Genomic DNA, 23,855 nt, shown 5'->3' on the forward strand with positions numbered 1-23,855 from the left:
CCAACTGCGTCACCTTGCAGCCCAATAGCATGTATGTGTTTTTTATATTTACACACACCCATTAATTTTAAGAAAAGTTTTTTTTATTTCATCTGCCACTGTGTCATGTGCTTGCATGCTTGTGTGTGTGCATGCATGTGAACAAAAGTTTTCATACACTTGTAAAGACCATGTAAATATTTGGCATTCTTGAGTTTCTAAGAACTTCTGAATTTTCTATGTTGAAATGACTGAATCCCATGTATTTTTATCACAAAAAACAATCATGAATTTGAGTTTTTTCATAAATTTATTATATGCTTTCAGTAAATATGATAAAATCTGCTGGGTCAAAAACGTACGTACAGCAAGCAGAATTATCAGCTTTGGTGATGTAGAAGACTGTGCTAATCAGATTGTTTTAGTGTCATAGCCACTTAACTTTTTGTGAGTGATTATGGTTGACTACAGCTGTTTACTCCTCTGAGACAATTTAAATAGGGCCCATTTGATCTACCCACTAGATTTAACCACAAACACGACTATGGGAGTGTCTGAGGAGCTCAGCAAAGATCAGAAAAAGCAAATCATTGACTTGAACAAGTCAAGTAAGTCACTTGGAGCCATTTCATAGCAGCTACAGATCCCCAAATCAACTGTGCAAACAGTATATGACACGGTAGTGTCACTAGGACGACATGGATCTTACATTGCCACAAACTGATAGGATTACCTTCATGTTCTTCAGGAGAGCTTACAATCATCAGCCAGAAGGTTGAATGTTGGATGCAGTTGGATGTTCCAACAAGACAATGACCCCAAACACACATTAACAGTAGTACAAAAAATTAAAAAAAAAAAAAAAAGACTGAATCACGTTAGAAGTACAGTGTTAGACTGGCCTTCGCAAAGTCCTGACCTAAACCCAATCTAAAAGCTTCGGACTGTGCTGAAGAAAGAGGTTTGTGTCAGAAAGCCAACACATTTAACTGAACTGTGCTAATTCTTTTTAAAGCAGTGGCCAAAGATACAATCAGAAGCTCGTAGATGGCTATCAAAAGCCTAGTTGAGGTGAAAATGGTCAAGGGACCAAATATTAATGTTACTGTACATATATTTTTGGCCTGGCAGATTTGGTCATATTTCCAGAAGCTCTGTAATAAATCTGGGAAAGAACCAAAATTCCTGACTGTTTTTGTGTCTATGACACATGTTTCAAAGTTTCCATCGTAGAAAATTCAGTTGTAGGAGTCACTGGAAACTGAAGAGGGCCATGATGTGCCTGTGTGTACTAGTGTATGTAAAGCTTTGTTCACCACTGTAAATATCCCAAAGCAGTGCAAGATGCCGGAGAGCCTCACTGCCTTACATTTTACTAGATTCAGTATTACTCATTGCCTTCATGTTGTGTTTTCTTTCACACAAACAATGACACTGCCACCATACCTTGGTAAAGAAGAGGAACAAATCGCAGCATAGAAGTTCACCAGCATGTCACTTGGTGCACGACTGCAGTACAAGGACCTAACACTGGTGCGCGCACTGCAGCTTCTGTCCCTCTGACTTCCATCAGCTCTGCACTGTAACCGCATCAGCACAGTCAAGTTTGCAAAGCTGCACACAGACCGGAAAAACCGCTGCCACGCCTTCAAAATATATGACCTAATGATTAACCACTGCACAAGACTGTTTCTTCCCCTCTTTTCTGCGTAGACAACGCTATCCAGAGCAGAAAAATAAAATAACTGAAGTATAAATTGAAAAGGAAATTTAAAGTAACAAATGCTCCTTGCAAACAGTACCCTCAGCATCTTTGGGTTTTTAACTGCTGCTTTAAACAAGATCACTGAAGACATCACCTTGGTGTATGAAGAATGACAAAGGGCATATTTCACTGTAGTCTGGCATTCTGTAATTACAACAATTGAATTGGCAGAAAATAAAGTTGTGGTTAGTTCCAAACTCAAGATTACTTCCATTAGGCTGAATCAGTCAAATGTACCCCAAAATGTCTAGATAAAGATCCAAATAGTACACGACAAACATTTTTTAGTTCTCACACATTTATTTTAAATAAATAAATAAATAAATAAATAAACTCAGGTCACAGTCATTTCTCATTGTTTGTAGTGTTTTTATAATAATAATAATAATAATAATAATAATAATAATGACAAAAATTTGGCATTGAGATAAAGTAATCCTTTATAGATCTAGCAGCAAGGACATTTGCAGTTTTAAAACAGGGAAATGGATAGTGCAAAGAGTTAAAAAAAAAAAAAAAAGAAGAAAGAAATATACACAAGTATACAACATAATAATACACAACAGAGCACCAGGTTTTGGTTGCACATATGGTGCATAGGAGATTGATATTGCACAGATAATAAAAATAATAGCAACAATAATAATTGCATGCAGCCTGCCACAGTCCGATGCAGGTCACTGACCAACACTTCATTCATACTACCAACATCACATTTGAAGTGTGTATCATAGCCCATGCAAACTATTACTTTGAAGCTCAGTGAGGATGTGAACTCTCTCCTCAGTGCTGCACATTGACACCCAGCAGATCCCACCATAGACTGATCCCCACAGAGCCGCTCGGACGGCCGGATTCCCACTCACAGCTCCAGGATCCCCTCAGTTCCTGCTTCCGCTGCAGCCTTTCTCCTCCGTCTTGTGGAGCCTCAGAGCCCGGCTAGCGCTGTGGCAAAACCAGCCTCCGCAGCCCCGCTCGGATGCCTCTGGAAGCCGCTGTATCACGTCAAGGTAGGTGATAAGAAGCCTTCCTGCATGGCGGAAACGTAGAGGCGCGGAGCAGCCCGCAGATCGCCCGCTCCATCCCGGCCTGTTGACTGCGTCGCTGATGAGATCACGGCGAGCAAATAGCGGTCACGGTAGGAAGGAATATCTGGTCCCGTTATATCGGCGCCGTTACTCGGATTTTTTCTTCACATGGATGTTTCCTTCATTCTGAGGTACGTTGCAGCCTCAATAACGGCCGCACGTCCTCCTTTGTTGCTAATTCACGTTCAGGGAAAGCGAGCGTGAATGTTCGGAACAAGCTGGTATCCGCGTAGCGACCCGGTAGCTGCATGAAGCCTCGTTAAGACGGCAGAATTACCGGGACCGAGGATGAGCGGGCACCGGAGCGGTTTGCTGACTAAACGGGGCTAGAAACGTGTAGCCTACATGCTAGCTGTGTGTCGATGTGCGTTTGTTGTCGGTTTGTCGTGGCCGTATATGAGCGTACCGTTAAATGGACTCGACCTCCAGCCTCGCACCGAAAATAAACACTCACGACATTGTGATGCTTTGACAAGTGTGTGTTTGATCCAGTGTCGTTTTCCTCATTGTGTGTCTTTTGGTGTGTGGCGGCCAGGCAGAACAGCTGCCTGCTTTTCAGCCTCAGTGCACTGCTGCTATTATCAGGAATCATGGCTTTGTAATAATCACCACAGCCAGGCGTGAGTTTGTTTTCAGTATCTGGAGGTGTGGTTGGTGTGTAACAAGGCCTCTGATCTGAGATTATGGAATAAAACGGCTTAGCGAAGTCCACACTTCATCTTCATCATCACATCAGGACAATCAGAGGAGCTGGGAGGGGGTTTCTCTCTCTCTCTCTCTCTCTCTCTCTCTCTCTCTCTCTCTCTCTCTCTCTTTCTGTGTGTGTGTGTGTCCGTCCCTCACACACACACACACACAGGCTTTACCAAACTGATGCTAAAATCTGTGACATCGCCTTCCTCCACAGAGAATGTGTGGGAGGTCACAGGTTCAATTCCCAGAATGAGCAGTCATTAGAGGACGTGTGTGTGCCTGTGGTGTAAAAGTACCACAAAGTAGGTTGTGATAAAAGTACAAAAATACCACAAACTCACAGTATGAAGATGGGGACGTTACAGCCATGGTCTAAGAACTGAGGCAAAATGAAAGCAAGATTTACTCACACCTACTTATTTCCATTGAGTCTGTCATATGAAGTAAGTGAGTGCTTTCTAATGAAGTCCATGTGTGACATAGATGCAGTGTGGCTTTTTTTTTGTGTGCATACTTTTATTATTCCATATCACTTGATGTATGCAGCCATCTTACAAGACATGAGTCAACTCTTTTTTTTTTCTTTGATGGCATCTTGTCTGACAATAAATGATCAGCTCATAGTGTTGTATACTGCCACAATGATCCTTGAGTTTTGATCCAGTTTTAACCAGTGTCCATTGTGCTCTCATTTGAATTGTAGTTGCTGAAAATAGTAAGAACATTTAATGAGATATTTCACAAGTCTGACAACTAAATCGTTACCAAACAATTTCTTCACCAGTGTGTTTGTAAAGTTGTGTAATAACATGCCTTAAAATGTAAAAAAAACTGCTCAAGTTCGGGTACCGATAAACGATTTTTGAAAAATCGATTTTTAGTAAAATCGGCCTTAAGTAACTTATGAGGGGTCAGATCAGGGTTTCTTCATGATACTGAGTTGATTGTTAGCATTTATATTTCACCACCAACACTCCATTGTTGAAAAAGGCCACACTCACTTTTACATTTACATTCACAGTAGCTTTCATTTCACATACTTATATAATACTCAGAATTATTTCTCATTCACAATGTCAGAAGCTTCAACAGTCATTGTCTATGTCTTCTTCAGACTCAACAACATCATGACTGCAGTTTCTACATGTAATGCCTTTACAGACTCCACAGGTGGAGATGATCGTGACCCCATTCTTCTTGCAGCTGCACCGCCGGTTGCTGCAATCTCTATGACAATTACAGCTCGTCAACTTCAGTAGCTCCTCAGGAGCCATGGGGTCTAGTGTTGGAACTGGCTCATACCCATGCACGCCTAATGTCCATCCATAGTCACTGGGGTTCAGAGACATGCTCTGTAGAAGATCCAGTCCTGGTCTGCAGGTAGGCACAGAGTGAATGCTGTGCAGCTGCACCCTCTGATAGAGGTAGAGTCTCTGGTTTAATCACTCCTGCCGTCGCCTTCTTTGAGAACCTGTTGTACCAAATTTGAAACAGAAATACAATTATTATTATAATTATTATTTAAAATATTTTTACTATGATGACAATAATGATGATGGTGATGATGACTATTATTATTTGTCAAAGTAACAGCAGTATTATCATTATTACCTGTCAAACAGAGTTGTTTTCTCATGGCCAGCAATTGCAGAAACCGTGAGAGATTCTTCTTAACCACATCAAACGGCTCTTATGACATCTGAAAGATCCAAGAATCTCTCTCTGAAAGACAGAAGGGCTACCTGCTCTTCTGTCACGCCTTCACAGGGTGTGATACGGTTTCTGCAATTGCTGGCCATGGGAACACAACTCTACTTGACAGGTAGTAATGATAACACTGCTATTACTTCGACAAATAATAATAATAATCATCATCATTATTGTCATCATAGTAAAAATTAGGGCTGGTCCGAATAGCATTTTCTGTTCTCTGGATATCCGGCCCAATTAATGACGAATATCCTGAATAGTTGGGAGGGGGTGGCGGGTGAGTATTCGTTCCAAGGGGGGGTGCTGAGCATTTGGTCTGACGGGGCAAGAGTGAGCAGGCGTTTCTGCCATCAGCGGTCACAGTACTGTTGCGTCACCGCCACTGACGGCGGAGGCGACGGTGAGGGGAGGGATATTCGGAGATCAAAATTGATATCCCAATTCCAGCACAGCGAACGAATCGTCGGCTATTCAGCTATTCGGGTCCAGCCCTAGTAAAAATGTTAAAATAATAACAATGAATGTATTTCTGTTTCACATTATACTTGACACAAACCGAGCGCATTTTTTCAGGTTTTGTGCGGGGGACGTGGATGAGTGCATGGACATCTTCCTTAACACAGAAGCTACCAAGGAGGCAGTGATTCAGGCTGGTACTGGGATTTTCCAGTACATTTACCATGGATCAGATACTCTACCTCTATCAGAGGGTGCAGCTGCCCAGCATTCACTCTGTGCCTACCTGCAGACCAGGACTGGATCCTTCTACAAAGCATGTCTCTGAACCCCAGTGACTATGGATGGACATTAGGTGTGCATGGGTATGAGCCAGTTCCAACACTAGACCCCATGGCTCCTGAGGAGCTACTGAAGTTGACGAGCTGTAATTGTCATAGAGATTGCAGCAACCGGCGGTGCAGCTGCAAGAAGAATGGGGTCACGAGCATCTCCACCTGTGGAGTCTGTAAAGGCATTACATGTAGAAACTGCAGTCATGATGTTGTTGAGTCTGAAGAAGACATAGACAATGACTCTTGAAGCTTCTGACATTGTGAATGAGAAATAACTCTGAGTGTTACATAAGTATGTGAAATAAAAGCTACTGTGAATGTAAATGTAAATATGAGTGTGATCTTTTTCAACAATGGAGTGTTGGTGGTGAAATATAAATGCTAACAATCAACCCAGAATCATGACAAAACCCTGATTTGACCCCTCATAAGTTACTTAAGGCCAATTTTTTTTTTTAAAAAATGATTTTTTGACAATCATTTATCAGTACCCAAACTTGAGCAGTTTTTTTCAGAGTTTCCCATGGGAGTTTAACTTCAACATTTTAAAACATGTTATTACACACCTTTACAAACATATTGGTGAAGAAATTGTTTGGTAACAATTTAGTTGGCAGATATTCATATGTTTCCCTAAACTCAGCACCTACAGACAACTAATGCATCATTAATGTTATCTAATGAACTTAGCCTTAGTAACTGGGAGCAGATTGATTTAGTATCCCTAATCTATTCATGAATAAGCAAAGAGCTGTATATATTGCGGTCACAGCATTCTATACCATTAAGGACTAACTCTGTCTTGGATTCCAGTGGCTGCGACTGTAATGCTTTAGATAGACGCCTGCTTAAATCTCATCTGCTTTAAACTGTCAGGGGCCAGTTATTTTACATAAAGCAAAGTGACTCATGCTTTGGCAACCATTTGCTTTGATCAGGGCTTCACCATTTTTGGATTGAATAGGCATAGCCATGGGTGGACCCATTTATATCAGCCAAGTGCAAATAATTTAATTAGAGTAGTTCATTCAAGGCTGAATAATTTTTTATGAAGCACTTGAGTCAAATAGTGGCAGTCAAAGTAACCCTTGCAGTTTACTTGGCAGGTCTGAGGTTTGTGCAGAATGCTACCGACACTGCGGGTTGTGTCGTTTAGTCATCTCTACGTTGATTGCCTTGGACAGATATCAAATTTGTTACCTTGTAGATACTGAAATGCATCATATTTCATCTGTATTAGTACAGAACATGTTTTGTAGATAAATACCCACCCCCCCTCACTTAAGCTGACCTGTCCTCTCTCTTTCCACTTCTTTTATTTCCCTGCCCTTTGTGCTGCCACCTTCCATGCCTCACATCACTGTCTGTCTTCAGTTTTGACTAATGAGTTCATTAAACATAGTTTTGCTCAGCCATCGAGGTTAGATGGGTTGCAGAACAAAAATGGGCGGTGACACATTGCATAGTTTTAACTGTATTTAGCATGTATGCAGTAGTCACGTGGCAAACACCATTTGTCTGTTTGGTTTAGTGCAGCAAACCACTGCCAAGTGGAGTTTTATTTAAAGTAGCAGTTGGATTTGTTTTTCATTACAATTTTGTCTGTAATACCAGCCTGTCACCTGCACAGCAAGCGCCTCTGTTTGCATGAAAAGCCATTCTAATTTCAAGCATCACAGTGTTTTGGCTCAGTGTACAGTGTGTGTATAATGCTTGATATTGGCTTCAGTGTGCTGTGTATACACCCTCACCCCCCACCCCCCTGTTGTCCCAGATAGGTCCTTTTTTTTTTCTAAAAACGTCAGACGGGTGAGAAGAGAAGGCTGAATAGAGAAATGGAGGAAACAAACAACACATTTTGAAGACATGTTAGCAGTTTTGGGGCCTCATTCAACAAACACAAAGAACATTGAAGTGAGGAGGCTATGCAAGACACGGCAGTGCTGGTAGCAAGATGCAGTAACAATGTTACCAAAAGAGGAAGGCTCATCTGGAAACATTGTTTTGTTGGTATTGTTAATCTCTGTGCAGGGTATTCAAGTGCTAGACAATGTACTGTAAATAGAGCGGAAGCCTTGAAAAGAACATTTTTCCTTTGTTGTTCCTGCTTTAAGGTGGGGAAAGACTTAATTATTTTATTTGGATACATGGACACACACCCAGTTTTGAGTCTTATTATTAGAGGCTTGGCCTGTCCAGTCATGAAAGATAAAGAATAACTGGTTCATGAATGTGGTTCAGTGGACAATCTCTGTATGACCAGTCTTGGCATTTGTCTGGCATTTTCAGATGTTTGGTGTTCATTTTCGGTCTCCTCTATCTTCTAGGTTCCTGAAAACAGCAGTTAGGAGATGTGAAAATAGCCATTAACCTATTGAGATGTTAATTAGTTTGTGGAGAATATAATGTCTTGTGTATTATGGTAAGAGCTGTAGGGCTCACCAACTGCATATGCTGTAAGCAGCATATGTTTAGTCTCTACTTTTTTATACACCTGCAGAATGCAGCCTTTTTAAAGGGCAAAATCTGTAGGAAAAAGACCTTTCTGCATCACACTTCTCCTGCTGTCATTTTGCCGGAGGACCATTATTATCTGTATTGTAAGACAGAGTATAGTCTTGAGATTGTACGAGCCAATCACAGGGTGAGTGTTGGGCAGGTTTCCATGGAGAAAAGCAGGCCAGGCTGTGATGGTGCTGAAGCTGAGCTTCAGCAGCCTAGCCTGATCCAGGCTGATAGCATTCTCCGGCAACAGAAAAAGGAAGGCCCCAGAAGGTGTGTCGGCCTGTCTAAATGTCTGGCTGTTTGTCTACCTGTCTTACTCAGTTGAATGTCTATAGAAGTGAAGAATTGGAGTTCCGTATAGCAGTTCAGTCAGACAGACACAATCGAGGCTTGGCCCGCAAGCCGTGTGGCATCAGATTAGATTTATGTAAAAACTGAATCCAGATCACATGATTCTTCAGCCACAGCTATCTTAAGGGGGCTTTAAGGATGTTTGAATGTGTGTTAGGATTGATCTGAGGGCTATCTCTGAGTGTGTCCTGTTTCTGCTGCTGTTGTTGTGACCAGAGATCCTGACCTGGACTCCCCCTCAAAAAGTGTGCTGCCCTAGCACTGTTTGGCCCTGCAGGAAGGCTGCCCAGTTTGCAGAGCACTCCCATCAGATGTCGTGGGCATTTTGTGTGCATACTCACTTATGTGTGCTTGATTTTGCTGTATCTTGGGGAATTATTGCTGCTGCAGTCTGAGCTGGGAAGTGGGTCTTACGACATTTCCTCTCGGCTCATTGGAGCCATCTAGAAATAGGCATGTACCCATCCACATGCAGCGCCTAAATTCCCTCCTTCCCCTTTTTTTCTCCTTTTCAGTCAGAGGCACTTAAGTCCCTATTGTTGCACAGTCTCCTGTGTACCGTTGCATTAATTTGCATCTCTTTCTATATATGTTATGAATTTATTCTAGTTTTGTATCTCTGAATGCTTAGCACTAGAACAAACTGTAGTGCCTTCTCTGCATGAAGAGTTGAATTCATATGTGTATGGCACACAGAGAGAATTTTTACCTCATCAGAAGTTGCTCAAGGATTTACTGGGGGAAACAAACTGTGCACCCAACCACCCACCTGCCCACAGAATCCCCTGATGCTCTGTGCCCATGGCTCAACAAACAGCCTTGTTAGGCCCTCTGAGTCCACAGCTAAGGCTAGGATCACAGCAGACAAGGAGGGCGAGAGGGATTCAAAGATGCTGCTAAAAATTCTCAGCCGCCAGACAAGACACTGTGCTGTCTGGATCTTATGCACCCTACAGCATAACAAAACAGGATCTAAATCTGCTTTGGACTCTTACCTTCTGAAAGTACAGCCCACATTAGTGGCATCTATGGATGGATGGGACATGGATGGGATAGAGATCTGGAGTGCAGAAGTGGCAGATGGGTATGGAGGGAAAATTAGGAGAGAAGAGAGAGGTAGTAATTGAGACAGCTGCGCAGCTTGAGGCACAAGCACTCAGATCACCAACATCAGCCCCACCCTTTCAGCCCAAACTCTCTCCACCCTAAAAATATAAGAGAGCCTGGACATCAGGATGACAGGGACAACAGACCAGTTTAATTCTTTGGCCAAAATATAGAATGCACAGCACAGACCCACAAAAGCACACACACACAGTTGCACAGACACACTTAGGAATAGAAGAGACTAAGACTATGAGCTCATCTGACAGAATGGGCGCACTTCCCACACTTGGTTAAAAAGGTTGTGTGACAGGCCTGCCTCTGCATTTAGGTTTGTAGATATTTTTTTTTGTTTTTAACAGGAAGCTGAAATTTCCAGCAGCCATTCCACCTCTACCCACACATGAGGACTGCTAAATGTCTTCTAATTTAGCCAGTGGTATCTGATCCAGTAGTGGCCAGTATCAGATGGCCTTCGTGTGGCCTCTACACAGGTCCAGTGACGAGTTACCCTGGACCCCTGGAAAGTGGGACCTGGGCATGATGAGAAGCATGCATTGTATTCTCACAGGCAGGGGGCTATTTATGTCACTCCTGCAAGTCCTGCTCCCTGGAGTGTTTGTTGGTCTTGGTGGGGGGAAGTGTTTGTGGACTTTAACTGTTATATTATTGATCCTCAAGAGGCAAATTTAACGCTGTGACCTCCATTTAGAGGCCAAGTTGTAGGGTCAGTTAAACTGAGTAGCCATTGTAGCTGGAAGAGATTCAGTGTTTCCTGTGGCACTAAGCCCCCCGATGTCCGTGCCAAGTTCAGAAGAGGTGAGGTGCTTAATGTGCATGTGTCCATCTCCATATCTCTCAAAGAGTTCATTGTAAGTGTGTGTGGCATTTGCAGTGTGTGTTACCGATGGTTGTTGGTGTAGGGCGGTGGCTGAAAGGATTGTGAGAGATCGTAGAGGATTGGCCTGATTGGATTTCCGTTGTGGGAGTCCTATCACCTGGCACAGCATGGTGTTCTGGAAGACAGCAGGGTAGCAATCAGACAGCAGTCACACTGTGAATATACAGCAAAATCTGCTTTCAAGCACTGCAGACATGAGCATTCACTGTAAAAATAGACGGGTGAGCTTGTTGATGGTCCCTTTCTCTCTACCAAACTGACCAGATGAGTGTGTCATGTCAGACTTTTCTCTTTTGAACAACCACCAATCACACATTTCTGGTTTCGGAACCAAACAGAAAGACTTTATATTGGCAGTCAAATCAGCCTGGCCAATTATCAAGCTTCTAATTAACGGTATTACTGTTTTTTTTCCATCCATCCATTCATTATCTGTACACCGCTTAATCCTCACTAGGGTCGTGGGGGGGCTGGAGCCTATCCCAGCTGGCTTAAGGCGAAGGCAGGGGACACCCTGGACAGGTCACCAGACTGTTACAGGGCTACACTTAGAGACAGACAACCAAGCACACTCACATTCACACCGACGGACAATTTAGAATCACCAATTAATCTCAACATGTTTTTGGACTGTGTGGGAAGAAGAAAGAAGCCAGAGAACCCGGAGAGAACCCCTGCTGCACGGGGAGAATATGCAAACTCCACGCAGTCCTCACCGGGATGCGAACCGGCGACCTTCTTGCTGTGAGGCAACAGTGCTACCAACTGCGCCACCTTGCAGCCCTGTTTTTTTCCAGATAAGATAAATTTATTTTAAAATGCATTGCTTTTGCTGGTGCAGCCATCACTAGTCTGTGGTCTCAAGTAATGTCCAGCCAGTGTCTGACTAAATGCCATGACTAATAGCTTAATAATGCTGAACTATAAATATTAAAAAGCTTTCCTTTAATAAAAGGTATGTCAAACATAAATCAGTGTTGATGTTAGTGTAAAGTTTGACACCAAGATTTTAGCTTTTAAGGCAACTTTATGTCTGTTCAGTATCAGTATTGGACCTAAAAAAAAAAAAAAGCATGTCTGCTTAATTTAATTAGGAACAACCTAAATGATGACTCTCTGAAATCCATTTCTTAATTAGGCTGTTAAGGAGCCCTTAAAGGACCAGAATGCAATACAGCTAAGGTACATTTTGTGTTCTAATGTCCAAGAAATCATTTGGTCCTGCATATAGGTCTGTAACTTGCAGCTGAATACAACAGCTTGTTCCACTGAGATCATCAAGTGTATTCTCTGGAGTTTGTTGAAAAGAAGTTTGGGAAATATATGAAATCACTAACTTAAGTCAAATTAGATGGAGACAGCTGAAGGAAAGTGGGTACAACAGACAGCAATTATAACCATCACAAAATAACTCCTGGAATGCATTGTTCATCTCATATTGATGCGTTTCAGCAGTGTGAAAGTATCTGAGGGTAGATTATTTTGTAGTTCTTTTTCCTCACAGCTCTACTTTGTGGTTGTGGTGAATTTAGTAAAGGACGTCAGCAAAGAATCAGGGTGGCATTTTATAAAGACGAAAAAGAATCTCAACCGTGTAACCACAAAAGGTGTGTTGATCTGTAATTATTAACATAAATGAGTGAATTTAATCCTGGAAATGTTATTAGGTTTTATGTTACAGATTAAAACAGAGCTAGACTTTCCGAATCAATTAGTTTCAATTGAGTTTATCCAATTGAGTTTATCTCTTTCATGTTGCATTCAACATGTTGTTCCCTTCAATATAAAATTGTGGAAAGAGCACATTATATTCAAAATTACACTCATATGTTTCTATTATAACACTGTTGACCAAAAAAATCTTATTTTTGGGCAAATACATAAAGAATAAAGCACGACACATCTATCTTTTTTATACCCAATGTTTACTTAACTTTCACAGTTTTGTATCAGGTAGCCAGGGACAACATCTCTGCAACCAACACAGCACAGTCTTTTTCCAGCTGTAAATGGGATCTAACCAACCTAAGTAACAACAATTGTCTAAACTGTGGTGGTTCCACTAACAGTCACTATTCGAGGGACGGTTTATGTCACATTGTGCAGGTCATGGTATATTTAAATGTTAAAACAAAAGCAACTTAAGCAAGTTCAATATTAGTACTTACGTAGACACAGCCCAGATAGTGAGAAATAATTTTATGTTCATTCTACAAACAGGAATCACGGATGTGTCAAGGAGCAGTGATCCTCACAGTGAGTCTGCAGTAATTTACACCCGAGACAAAGACAAAAGAGAGTACCACAGAGCTACATCTGCAAAATGGGGACAAAACATCACATCAGCATATTTTGACATATATCGCAGTTGCAATTCATTTGCAGAATACATTTAAGGCTGTATTAACTTAATTGATGTAACTTGAAACATTTCCAACAACTACATTGGAATTTAAGGGGAATATCTCTTCTTGGACCTCTCACTGATGTCCAATTTGTTGTTGCTTAATGGTATTTCTGGGTATTGCAGAGTTCTATGTACCAAAAAAGTCTCATTTGCAATGGGTCAGTCATTGATTGAGTTATAAAATTGATTTATAATACTCATGTGGCAGATTTTGCAATATAGACATTGAATGAATTTCATACTGCAATATCAATAGAAATTCCTCGGGCGTGCACAGTGCAGATGACAGTTGTTAGTTGGTTGCAGGGGCAGTTTATGTAAGTAATTTGCATGACGTGTGAAAAGTGACATGTATTTCTTTCAAGACAAGACAGACATAATTAGTTACCAGTGGTTTTCCATCAATAAGAGACAAATGGATTCTTCTGTTCTACATCACTCCTAAAATGTATAATTGCAGAAGAGGGTACATTGAGGGTAAATTGAACTGCACATTTGATACAAAACGGTGTCTAAGTGTGACTCTTCTTTTTCATGTGTCGCTTCTTTCTATATAACTTTGTGCCTTCCATCTTTCCTGCAATGTTAGTTTGTGAACAGTTGCTTCACGTATGTCTAAGAACTTTGTTCTTCCTGCTTTATTTCTGCTATTGAGTCTAGTGTGGAAGTCCCCTTCTTACACTTTATCTTTGTCACTCTTCTGGTTCCTGCTTGCTTTAATTTCTGATTTTAGCTTTTGCTGGAGAGGATGTTTTTGGGTTTAAACACATCTCACCAGTAACATCTTGCTCTGCTAGTAAGACGGGGGAAAGGCTGTGAACCCTGCAGGCCCTTTTGTCCAAACCCTACACCTGTGCTTAGCTTCCTGTCAGGTTCATAGATCACCTTTGCTTTACTGCTTCAGCACTTTTTTATTGCACATCTTGCTGCCTCTGCAAGCTCGTTGAAACCTCTCAATCGCCCTTTAACATTTGAGAGAGTGGCAGTGCCGGTGTTCACCTATGTCAAAGACCTTGGTAAACCAGCATTAGACTATTTGTAACGGACATGCCTGTCATGTAACCACAAGGATGGTGCATCACAGTGTCACCTCCTAGTTTTCTCTCTTTTCGTGCTGTCTTGATACCAGTGTCACTAAAGCAGAGTGAACTTTAAAGGGCATACTTAGCAGACCCATTCCTCACTTTTAGATGAGGTATGAGGAAGCAATAACAACATGCCAGTCAGACATAGGAGCCCCTAATAGGACTCAATGAGATGACAGAGCAGTTCAAGGTCTAATGTGGTGTTGGAGCTGTAGGACAGATGGGGAGAGAAAAGGAAGGACAGCTAGATCAAGTGACTGACCACATCCCAAAAAATGATGAAACATTCCTCAGAGAAACAGCAGGAAAGTGTGACAGAGGACTACAGACAGAATGTAGGGAGTGTGAACCAGTGGGATGTGTTCTGTCTGTCTGTGTCGGTGGCCCAGAGCTAGTTTTGACGAGGATTGAGGAGACACTCGTGTGATGCCAGCCACACTACTTGGTTTTCAAATATGCATCTGTAAAATAGCTGTGTGACAAGCTGCTCCAGAAACCGAAAACAGTCTCTCCTAGTCTGTTTTTTTTTTTTTTTTCACTTTTCTTTGATCTTGTGACAACAGCAAAGAATTGAAGTTGACACATCATCTCAGTGAGGAGCTTTAAACGCCCAGCGAGGGCTTTGCCTCCCCACTTTGATTTGTGGAGTAAATTAAGGATTATTACAGATGAATATGAAGTTATGGTTGTCCTCCAACTCTTGATGTTTAAACAAAAACTAGAACGGTGTAACCACCTGAACTGCAGTGCTGTCACATTGGAGGATGAATGAGGCAAGCCGCAACCCTGTTTGGCGTACTTGTGCATTGTCATTCCCCATGCACAGCACACAGAACACATTATTGAAAGTTCTAGTGGTACCACTAGCAGTATGATTATGATTACCATTAAACTACTTGTTTCGATGAGTGCACACATCTTTACAGTATAGAGAGAGTCAGGCCTGGCCAAGGTCAGGCTGTGAAGGTCAGACTTCATCTGTGGGCTTAACCTTCTATTTGAAAGCTCACCTATCCACTTGATTGAAATAACACATTTCTTTTGCACTCTCTTTTTCGTTCATAGCAGCATCATTCGCCTCACTCAGTCTTTGTTCATGTCTGGCAATTGGCGCCCTAATTGAGGCACTCTTGAGTCATGTTTATCACCGTGGCAACGTTGCCCTGCAGATAATCATTGTCTTGTGGATTAGCATAACAACAGAGAAGAGGCTTTGCTTTAATTCCACTAACACTGGACCAAGCTTCTTTGTGTCGGCTTGCCTGCCGGGCTTGTCTTAACTGGGATTAGAAGCATGGGCCCCCACACTGCGCTCGTGCCCCTGCCTTCGTACTCGTGTGAACCCTCTTTGTGCCCTTGGATATTTCTTACAGGCAAAACCAGATAATCGTGATTTTTACCGTCTCATTGTATTATGTTATTATGTTTGTACCAGAAAGTTAAACTTTGACTCTTGGTTCCAAAACTGAACTTGGTAGACAGCAGATTAGTATTAACGGCTTCTCTTTGCCACTAAGCTACCCCTCAAATGCAATCCATTCTTAAATAAACCTTCTGGAATAAATGTTGTGTATAAGTAGAGGTCTTGTATGCTTCAGACAGACTAGCTAATATAATGTGTCATCGAACATGTATGAAGTGAGAATTGTAAAGACTTGTCATAGATGGATAAAAAAAGATTGCTTCTTTTGAAAAAAGCAAGTTAGAATCTAAATAGCACTCAGTTGTGTGTACAAAGTTGAATGCAGGACCACATGTGTGATATAATGAAAACAAGATTAAGAGAGCAGTTTAGATTTTGTGCACTTTTTCTCCTCTGGACACTGGACCAATTGCTGCATGAGATCAGTGTGCTAGTCAGATGGTCAGTCCGTTCCTGAATGTTGCAAAAATTGTTGGAGGCAGTCCTCTTAAGTTGGGTTGTCGATATACTGTCATCTAACCAAATTCTCATTGGTCGGACAATGCTGATGCTGGTATGACTTTCATAAAGTCAAAAGCCCCACATACACAGTCTTCCAGGAATCGTTATTTAACATTAGATTGACACCATAGCCCCTTTCAGACATCCTTTCTATTGATTTGATGACATCTGAATATGCCTGCTTTATGTTTGAATGAGCACCCTGGGGTAACTTTTTTGTGAAAGTAGCAATATGTATCATTTTCAACACAGCACAAGTCTGAACTGGTCTAAACAGTGATAGCATACCAGAGATTATAATTTATCCAGAGTAGCGTCAGCTAGTGCAGGTGAAGCAACGGGTTAACTGCAACTTGTTGAAGGGAAAAAACCACAAAAACGCTAGTACTATAAATATGGGCAGCTACACAATGATCTGTTGTTATCATTTCACCGTAAAATAATAGATTAAAATGATTTTATATGCTGCATATACTAGCTTTCTATGTTTAGTCAGAATTCATTTATGCTAATAAGGCTGTTGCGTAGAGTGCCTTCAGTGCATTGTGGCTAATTTAGCTCAACCAGCGATAACAAACATATTTGTTTTCCTGTGACCAAGTCATTGGTTGTATAGTCGGGTTTTTTTTGGTTGACTACCACCCTACTTTTAAGATACAGGGCAGGATATTTCAGACGAACCAAAATGCACTTTGTTTTAAAGCACACTGATGCTTTAACCTTTGGTGTAAGTCAAAACCCAACAGACACCCAAATGTAACCTCAAAACATAAACAAATACTCCACATTACTAATTCAAATTATGACCATGTAGAATTAACATAACAACATTGAACTGGCATGCAGAACTGCCTGGCTGGTTTTTTTGAGAAGTGAGTCACAATTGATAGCAAGTGGGTGGTTGGTGGCAAGTGCAGGGAGAGTATGTAACAGGAGCGTGCTATGCTGTCCTGTCCTGATCTGGCGGTGCAGTGCAGAAGGGGCTCCCGCGGGAGACTGGGTGTAACCACTTGTCTCTTCCTGCTGGCAAAGGCGAGCTGGAGAGCATAGAGGCGGAGGAGTGAAGGGGAGAGGAGAGGCAGAGGGGGGAGTGGGGGGCAGCCGCTGACCCCACGAGCACACAAGATTAAGAGGAATAATAAAAGAGGTCCAGGCAGTGCTTTGTTTTGACACTCCGAAAAGAAATGTCACTGATGTGTGGGTGGCACATTAGATGTGTGTGTGTGTGTGTGTGTGAGTGACAGTGAGAGAGAGAGAGAGAGAGAGAGAGAGACGGAGTCAGGGAGGGAAAAAAAATGATGCACACATCAACAATCTCCATGAAGGATTCCTGTGGTAAAGCATTCTCGGCTTCTCAAGCAAACAAGTGGTAAGGCGTGCAAAACGAATTTCAGGCCCTCTCAAAAAGATGACCACACCATGGCAAGGGAGCTCTTTTGAACGATTAGCCGAGTCTATATGCTCTCGCTACACACAGACACAAACACACACACATTTCTTTGTCCCATTTATTTTGTGGGATGGTGGTTTCACACTTTTTGCTTGTAGCTGACATTATCTAAGTGTCTTATCCTTTGCCAGGCTTTTTTACAGTCTGATTTGCCGCGTTTAAGGGTACCAGCCCAGCAGCCGGCAGTGTTCAATTCAGTTTTACTTAAACTGTCAGTACTTGGCAAGAGCATAGCAACATGCAATAGCCAGTAGCGCTGGATAACATTTCTCTTGTTTAATCTGAGGGACTTTCTTTGACTCTTCCCGTCATTTCTTGTGCGATTTTCAAGCAAAACAATATGATACAGTCCACATAGTTATTAGCACTGCAGGGCACTTGTGTTTACGTTGTGTGTAGGGCTGTTTACGAGCAGGCGGATGGTGGGGGAGGCTGAGCGGTGTGAGGAAGGCTGCTGAAGCAGGTGACATCTGTGACCCAGCACAGCAGTGGTGGCTGCAGGACACATGCTCCTTCCTCAAAGGCTACTGGCAGCCTTTCTGCCTCACTGGGCAAGCGCTCCCTCTGCCCCACACACACACACACACACACACACACACACACACACACACACTTTTTACCTACATCTCTATATCCACTGTACATTCGCATATTTTGAAATGAAGGTGATTCAGCATAATTTCAGGATTTTAGGACTCATTAATTAAATTCACTACAGAACTGATACTAGGTCAGTGGGGCCTTTTGGAGAAGGGGGGGAGAGAAAGGGAATGGAGGGGTGAGGACTTACGAACAATACATAACAAAACAATAGGACATCGGTCAGGATAGTGACTGCGGATAAGAGACGTTTAGCTCTGATCAGAGAGGCCAAACTAACCTATGGGAAAAGAGAGAAGACACACAGTGACATGCGAAGGTGGCGTATGTACTTTATAACTGTATGGAAGAAAGAGAGCGGGAGAAGAGTAGGGGAGAGGAGCCCAGTGCATCATGGGAATCCTCCAGCAATCTAAACCTATAGCAGCATAACTAAGGTAATCCTGAGCAGCCCTAACTATAAGTTTTATCAAAGACAAAGTTTTTAAGCCTAGTCTTAAAAGTAGAGAGGGTGTCTGCCTTCCAAACCCAAACTGGAAGCTGATTCCACAACAGAGGAGCCTGATAACTGAATGTTACTTCTGGAAACCACAAGCAAACCTGCAGTCTGACAGTGAAGGGCTCTGTTAGGACACCCCTACAATAAGGCCTTTAAGATAAGATGAAGCTGGTCATTAAGAGCTTTGTATGTGAGAAGCAGGATTTAAAATTCTATCCTGGATTTTAAAGGAAGACTATATGGAGAAGCTAATATGGCAGAAATAATATCAGCATTTTGTATTAGCTGGAGGTTTTTAACAGCAATGAAAAACCTCCAGGATGCCCCTAATAATGGCAGTATTGTGCAGGTGAAAGAAGGCCATCCTACAGATGTGCTTTATGTGTGAGTTAAAGGATGTATCCTGATTAAAAATAACTGCAAGGCTCCTCACAGTAGAACCAGATGACAAGGCAATGCCACCCAGACTAAGTATTTAGTTAGACAGTATGTTTCTAAGGTGTTTAGGATCAAATACGATAATTGAGAAAATTACATCCAGGAAATGCTTTGAGTTTGACAAACTGGTTAGTTTCCTCTGGCCTGATAAATAAACGTACAGTCGTAAACAAAAGGTTACGTACACTTGCAAAGACCATGTATATCATGACAGTCTGGAGTTTTCAGTGACTCCTGCAACTCTTAATTTTCTGTGATGGAATCATTCAAGCACATGCATCTTTGTAACAAAATAATCTTGCTTTTTTTTTCTTCATAGATTTATTATAGATGGTCTGAGAATATATCAAATCTGCTTTGTGAAAAATGTACATACAGCAACTTGAATTAGCAGTTTGGGTGACGTAGAAAGTTGTATTAATTAAATTTTCTTTTGACATTACTTCTTGTCTTCTTTTGAGTGATTTCAATTTACTACAGCTGCTGACTCCTTTGAGCTAAGTTAAATAGGACCCATTTGATACACATAACAGACTCAGCCACAAGTACTACAATGGGAAAGTCTTGATTTTAACGAGCCAGAAAGGTCATGTGGAGCCATTTTAAAGCAGCTACAGATCCCAAAATCATCTATGTAAACAGTTGTTTCGTAAATATAAAGTGTACAGTTGTGTCACTGCTACATTTAAGAATAAAAACACCAGCTATCATCTTATGCTGAGAGACGTTTGGTCAGACGGTCGAGAGTCAACCAAGAATCACTACAAACAGGTCTGCAATGAATCAGACGCTGCGGGAACATAAATGTCAGTATCCACCGTCAAGTGTGTTTTACATCACCATGGGTTGAGAGGCTGCCATACAAGAAGGACACACTTCCTCCAGAAGTGGCCCCATAAAGTGCGACTGAAGTTTGCTGCTGATCGCATGGACAAAGAAAAGGCTCTCTGGAGGAAATGTCTGTGGTCAGATGAAACAGAAATTGAGCTATTTGGCCACCATGACCACAAAAATGTTTGGGAAGAGAAGGTGTTCTTTCACCCCAAGAATACCAAACCTACCGTCAAGCATGGTGTTGGCAGTATTACGTTCTCAGGCTGTTTTGGTGCCAGTGGAACTGGTGCTTTACACAAAGGAAATGGAATAATAAAAATGGAGGATTACCTCTACATTCTCCAGGAGGCTAGAATTAAGGTTTTAGACTGTTGTCCCCAAAGTCCTGACTTAAACCCAATATAACCTGTGGACAGTGTTAAAGAAACAAATCTGTTTCAGAAAGCCATCAAATTAGGTTGAACTGTTCCAATTCTGTCAAGAGGAATGGTCAAAGACACAACCACAATCTTGTAGATAGCTACCAAAAGCTACTAGTTGAGGTGAAAATGACCAAGGGACATTCAAACAAATATTAACATTTTTCTATGTATATTTTTGACACAGCCTATTTTGTCATGTTTTCAGAAGACCTGTAGCAATCCATGAAACAACTGAAATACACGGTTGTTTTGTGTGACAAAGATGCATGTGTTTCAGTGATTCCATTGTAGAAAATTCAGAATTATAGCAGTCAATGGAAACTCAAGACCACCATGATATACATGGTCTTTACAAGTGTATGTAAATGTTTCATGACTGTTCACGACTGCAACTGGGTGTCATCTGCATAACAATGGAAATGTATGCAGTGTTGCCTAAGTGGGGCATGCTCAAGGTGAATAGTAATGGTCTTTGTATAGAACTCTGTGCAACCCCATAACTAACTCTGGTGTGAGTGGAAGAATCATGCTAGCATTCAGGAGCTGTGGACTCTGATTAGATGTTTGCAGGAACAATTGGTGACGCTCTGCTCTGAGTATGAATACACATTAGAGGTGGCAGATAATATTGACAGATTTTCTGGACTAATAAAGTTGAACTACTACATTAACTACAGTGAACAAGTCACTCCATCATTTCTATCAGCTGTGAGAATTATTTGTAAATCAAACTGCTGTGAAAGGATAAATAACATTACAGGGTATTTGCTGTGGAAGACTGCAGCTCATTTGCTGGGTTTAATACTTTGGATTATTTAATCGTTATAATTCTTGAATGGCAATTTTAAAATTAAGTCATATTTGCTGTTTATTGCATAATTCAGTAACTTGGTGTTTACTTTATTTACTCTTTAAATTCCTAATGTGACATAGCTGATTTTGTATGCCATTACGTTTCAGTAGTTAAAAATAGTTTATGTGTATATGAAATAATATCCACTGTATTTTATTCATGTCAACAATTAATCGATTATTGATCGTTATTGTGGGCGATAAGTGGTTAAGGGGTTGTTTAAAATCTGGATCCATAACCGGATGATTGGTCAGCTTTGCTGTGCTATTAACCAGTTATATTTACCAAGCCATTAGCTGCCTGATTATTGAACTGTTAATTAAAACAAAAGCATTAGTTTTCCTTTATTGAGTCCCAAACTCTCCTCATTGAGATCAAGACCAATATAACAATAAAACACAGAACATTAAGGCTGCATCCATTTTGCCTGATTTCAGTTCCCAAGGATTATATCACATGTAGTGTATTTTGAAATATTCAACACAATCCTACAATCTTGCAATAAGTCAAATGGTATTATTAAGTAATTTTCTTTTTGTGCAGCTCTACCCCTCCATGTTGCTCATCCCTACTCCTCCCCTCTCCCTGGAGAGAGTGTATTTCTCCCTTGGTGTCTCATTGCATTCTGATAAAGCAGATTCCCTCTCTGATGTCTCTTATCTATTCTCGTCTCTGACCGTCTCTGTTTTATGCTTCCTGTCAGTTTTTCCTTTTTTCTTTTCCTTTTCTTTTCCCCAGTGCCTCATCCCAGTACACAATGGATCAAAATTGTCAGAATAACTAAATGCTGTGCTGACCTGCCTCCTGACCCCTGCTGTTTATCAAATTCTATCATACACTGTAGCTAGATACCCCCCTCCACACCCTCTTTCTGTGAGTGGTATAGATTTGTTGCACCATATCTCTGGCAGTGCAGTACTCTGCTTGCTTACTGCTGTTGACAGAGTGTGTGTCCAGTGCAGGCTATGCTTGGCTGCATCAGGGTAATGCTGCTGGCTTGCACAGATCCAACAAACAAACAACATATATTATACTGAAGGCATGGAGAGTGGTCATACAGCCACAGGGCCACAATGTGTATGTTGTTTGTACGCATGCTAGTGTGTTTCTCTACCTAATTGTGTTCAACTGCGCATTGACCTACATGACAAGAAGCAATAGATCCAGACTCTGTCAGACCTGCTCTCACCAGGCCTGAGGCGGTGGTGAATAGGGATGGGTACCGAGCCCTGGGGCAAATTTTTAAATACCGGCGATATTGAATAAACGCTGATGTTAACGGTTCTGCTAACGGTGCTTTAGGACGTAAGAAGATTGTTGTGTTGCACATTCTAGCTCATCACCATAAGACGTGTCTATGATGCACCTTCGCTTTCAAAATCCAAAACAGTGCTCTGTCAGTAGGAGCTACAGATTACGAGCGGCTCTGTGCAGCACAAACAGGTGAAGAGCATTCAGTAAAGTGATTAAACTTTACTACAGTTGGTGCAGAAAATGTTTGTTGCCACAAGAGTAACAAGTTGTTTGCATGTCGTAGCAGAGACAATCAATCTGTCGAAACTTTCATTAAACGTTAATCAGACGGAGAATTGTTTGACTGCTGAGTTCATAGTTCATCACTAACCAGCTCTGTTATGTTTGCTCGCGGCCCAAACACGGAGTTAATTAAAATTTACGAACATAGCCTTCTGATAACGAGTAAGTATTCTCTAGGCGTTTGTTTACCTGTGGCTGAGTTCATAAATTCAGTCTGAAATTCACAGCATTATCTGAACTGTTAATCAGAATTTGTTTCACTTTCAGAGACAAATTTAGGTAATGCTTTTTACTTTGCAGTCAACACAACTCTTGGAAACTGTAAAATACAAGTGAAAAACAAATAACAGTTTAATTAAATGAGAGAAAAGTATACAACTGTTTTGTTGACAAGGAATTGCTTTTTGCAAAAATACCAAAAATGCACCACTCCACTTTTCTACAATTTAAAGATGTGCTCCTTCTCATTGATTGTTTGAAAGGTAACTGAGTATTTAGAAACAGGAATGTGCATTTTATTCACCAGATAAGAAATGGAGATAGTAATCATTTGAAATCATAATCATTTGAAATTATAACTAAATAATTTTGGGTTTTGGAATGTAGGTTCAGACAAGTAAGCAATTAGATGTTCTAACCTGAAGTCCTGAAAAAGTGGCTTTTTTTATAGCAAAAGTGGAAGGAGATTAATTTTCAGTCTCTTTTTAGAGCCACACAGTTGAACAAAAATGTAGGAAAAGGGTTAATCATAAAATTGAGATTGCCTTTTTGACCCTTTGCAACATCCATCCATCCATTTTCTATACACCGCTTAATCCTCATTAGGGTCGCGGGGGGGCTGGAGCCTATCCCAGCCGACTTAGGGCGAAGGCAGGGGACACCCTGGACAGGTCGCCAGTCCATCACAGGGCCACACTTAG

General features: G+C 41.4%; 1 protein-coding gene across 1 annotated transcript in view; it reads left to right on the forward strand.

The window, feature by feature from the left end:
* Positions 1 to 2,545: 2,545 nt before the first annotated feature.
* Positions 2,546 to 23,855, forward strand: part of fut8b (fucosyltransferase 8b (alpha (1,6) fucosyltransferase)) — an 88,886-nt gene continuing 67,576 nt past the window's right edge. The window contains exon 1 of the mRNA XM_008276747.1: positions 2,546 to 2,754. The gene's annotated coding sequence lies outside the window, so the exon portion shown is untranslated. The remainder of the gene's footprint in view (positions 2,755 to 23,855) is intronic.

This window comes from Stegastes partitus, unplaced genomic scaffold (assembly GCF_000690725.1).
Source record: "Stegastes partitus isolate 25-593 unplaced genomic scaffold, Stegastes_partitus-1.0.2 Scaffold80, whole genome shotgun sequence".
Lineage (NCBI taxonomy): Eukaryota > Metazoa > Chordata > Actinopteri > Pomacentridae > Stegastes > Stegastes partitus.